Source organism: Pinus tabuliformis, chromosome 6, assembly GCF_031772625.1.
Source record: "Pinus tabuliformis cultivar Carrire ecotype Pingquan chromosome 6, CPIR1, whole genome shotgun sequence".
In the NCBI taxonomy this organism is placed as follows: domain Eukaryota; kingdom Viridiplantae; phylum Streptophyta; class Pinopsida; order Pinales; family Pinaceae; genus Pinus; species Pinus tabuliformis.
In genome coordinates this window covers 787990547-787994432 of record NC_142292.1, presented here as the reverse complement: position 1 = coordinate 787994432, position 3886 = coordinate 787990547, and positions in this window count along the sequence as shown.

The window sequence follows — 3886 nt, the reverse complement described above, 5'->3', positions numbered from 1 at the left end:
GCTATAGGAGTATAACAGTATCTATCCTAGATTTTCCTTTGTCAACTAGCCACCAAAATGTCAATAACATCTCACATGATATGCTACCCTTGATATTCGATCTCATATAAAATTGTAGGAGCCATTGTAGGCTCTCATGGTGGAACTAACTAGTCACAAACACAATGAATCATGGGGTATTTTTCTTATCAAGAACCTAGGAGAGACCATTCCTAAAATACCAGCCCATTATCCTAGAAACAAAAGTTCATAACGAGAACAACTATGAAAAAAAATCAAAAGTCTAGTCATTATCAAAATACCAATGGCACATGTCAAACAAACATATGTGATAGTTAATATATGCTTGACTAGTTATGGTTCAACATCAAACAACAAATTGCACTTGCTAGAGGTTATTGGAAAGATGGTCAAGGAAGGGAAAATATTCAATTGGGAAAATCATGACACACACATCCTTATAGTTAACTATGAGGTATATTAAGAAGTAGGAATTAGCTTAAGGTACCCATGTTTGTTTATTTGAGTCATCGTGTTAAAAGTAATTTCAATCAATGAATTTGCCTTCACCTTACTAAGCACTTTAACCATGTGGAACTTTTAGTGGTTTTCTACAAGATGAAAATGAAATACTAAGGGGCTGTCTCCCAAATGCATGTTTAAGAAATGGGGTATATCCCTAAATTCCACCTATCAAAGGTGGAGAGTCCCTCAAAATATTAGGAAATATTCCCCCCCATTGGTGTATGTCTAGCTAGGTACATGCTTCAGTTAATTATGATAAGAATAAGGTGCATTGGGGGAGACAATTGAGCTTTAATAATAGCCTATAGTTGGTGAAGTTTTCTTAGAATTTTTTAGGTAGTCAATTATAATTACTCATTCGAAAACTAGCCAAGAATTCTAGCTCATATATAGTCATGCCTTTATAAAATGGAGAAGTTAAAGAGGAGCAACAAGTGTCCATTTATGCTATACCTTTTGTGCTGTAAGAAAGGTTGGCTAAAAAATCCCTAGAAAATAAGAAAATCAATCAAAAATCTTTAAAAAAAGAAAGTGCTAGCATCGAGTGTTGGGAACGAATATACAAAGGTCATAAATAGAGCCTTACAAATATTATTGGCACCTTAAAAAAAATGGAGAGAATTCAAAGAAATTTGGAAATTATATGACAAAAGAAAATATAAGAAGCAATAGAAGTAATGGCAAGAGAGGTTGAAAAGAAGAAGACTAAGGGGACAAGATTCAAAATCAAATCACTTGGCCTCCCCTAAAAAACCACAATAGAATCAATTGTCAACTTGGCTAAGGACCCCTCACCTCATAAGAGTATTTTGATAATAGAAGAATCTCATATCAATAGGAAATAACTAAAGGAATGTGCATTGATAAAGAATGAAAGGAATAACAAAAATTGAATAAGAAACATTCACCACAAGAGTCATCTTGTTAGAAACATCAAAGTAATTCAACCATAAGGATGACTCAACAAGAGTAACCAATGTATCAACAAAAAATAGCTCCACAACAACCAACATATTTTTGCTGCAAGACCAATGCCCAAATTGTACAAGAAATTAAAGCAAGCAAAATTAGGGTAGAAGAAAGATAAAAGCTTGAGGGTTTTTGTCACACTTCAAGTAAAGGGATAGAATCAGGAAAATGATGCAGTTACCTTTGGTCTAATGGATTCTTCCAACACATACATCTAAGAGCTTGAAAGAAATTAGAAAAGAGGGCTCCAAGAGATGGATTAACTCATCGTATAAGTTAAGGCATTATCTACTTGAAGAAAAAAATAAATGGAATTCTTTCAAAAGAAGGGCAGAGTATACACTAGGGAACACCTTAGCCAATTTTCTAGTTGATGCCTTACATTATATGCAAGCCTTGGTCGATGTGCTAACCAATATAAATAAACAACTTATCAATAAAAATCATGGTTGAATATTTACCAAACAAGGAAAAATTTGACAAAGGAGCATTAAATGTTTAAGGAAGTAAAAGTCTATTTGGTAGAAACCAGAAACCATGATTTAATTATTAACATTCTCATCACAAATTGGTTTGTAAATGCCTGTAATAAGCTAAAAGTCATCCAATCCCTCATCTTAGAACTTGAAACTACATGGTGCTCCATAATATATGTGCAAAGTTCAAATACTATAGTAGCACATCTTCAAGAAGAGCGCAAATTTGAAGATGACTTACAAAAACAATGGAAAGAGAGGTTCCAAGAAGGTAGCATTCATAGTTGGAGGCCATAATATCCTCAAAGAATATATGGGATGTTCCCTAACAAGTCTTGCAAATACAAGAAAAATATAATCTAGACTTAGTCACAATACATGATGCCTCTATGTTATAAAATATTGACTATATAGTTGAAACAAAGACATTTCTATTAAGTAGAACTTGTATTGAAAAAATGTAGGGATTTTGAAAATAGGTTAAAGAAAAATAACCTTCATATTTACACCACTTTCACAAAAGTTGTTAGAGAGCCCCTCTATCTCCTTCATGGTGATGACTCAAGTCCTTTAGCTCCATCACATTAAGCAATCAACCATATGTGCCAGAGTCATTATACCACCAAAATTCAAATCAATAACCAATGATTGTATTTTAATTTTGCAGGATCTTGAAATATTCCATTCTTTAGCATGAAGAAGACTTTGGGGTTGGGGGAGATATTGAAGAGCGTAGTCGACTAGCTGACTAGGCCAAAGGGTTTACTAATGTAAATAGTTAGTTGATCATGAAACTCAATCAACTAGATATTCAAGTAGGTTAAACATTTGATTATATTAATTGGACAAAGTAGTTATAAAAAAATAAACTATTTTCCATGATGGTAAATGTATAAATAGATAAAGACCTAAATGTAATGTGGTTGTTCATGATCACATAATAAAATACTACTCATTAGTAGCTCCACCATTCTCATTCCACTTAAATTAGGTTTTGTTTATTGTTTTTCAAAACGGTGAAACTAATAAATCACAAGTGAGCTCTTATTACATGTAAAATGTTAATTGAAATTGGAATACTTACAAAACTAAAATGTCCTCTTATTATGTGTAAAATGTTGCATGAGCTTAGATTACAAAATTAAAATTACTTTGGTGTGAGGTAAATTTTATCAAATACAAAAAATTAGTATATCATAGTTAAAAATGTTTTTGTGCAAGTAAAATTTTCTCAAAGTAAATTTATTATATTCATATCAATTTTCCATATATATATATATATATATATATATATATATATATATCAGCCTAGATCCATCTTAACTTTAGGTCTACCAAATCTCATATATACCAACTTAGATCCATCTTAACTCCAGGTCTACCAAGCACCCAGAAAGATCAAATCTTTTTTCACTCTAAAAGAAGTTTGCATCTCAAGTGATTTGATCCCTCTAGGAGCTTGGTAAATCGAGAGTTAAGATGAATCTAGACTAGTTTAGATAACTGTTATTTTGTTGCACCATAAAAATAGTATCATTTTAATTTGTCACTAAATTAATTCATTATTGGAAGAAAAAAAAACAAACAAACTTATAAAAAAAAAACTTATCATTAAAATGAATAATGTATCTAAAAACAATAACATATTTACGTTGTAAGGTGTTTCCCTCTAAAAACAACTCCCCTAATTGCCATTGTATACTTCTCTGGACCATAGGATCAAATGTTGTATACTTCTCTGAACCATAGGATCAAATGTTAAATGATTAAAATGTTTTAAGCCATTAGATCCATAACCTCTTTCATTTATCCCACTAAATACCTAACTAACTCTTCCCTTCTTTCTGATTACAAGAGATCTGATCTGAGGCTTTTGCTCAGCATTCTTGGCTGCACGCTAGCTCTCGTCATCGGTC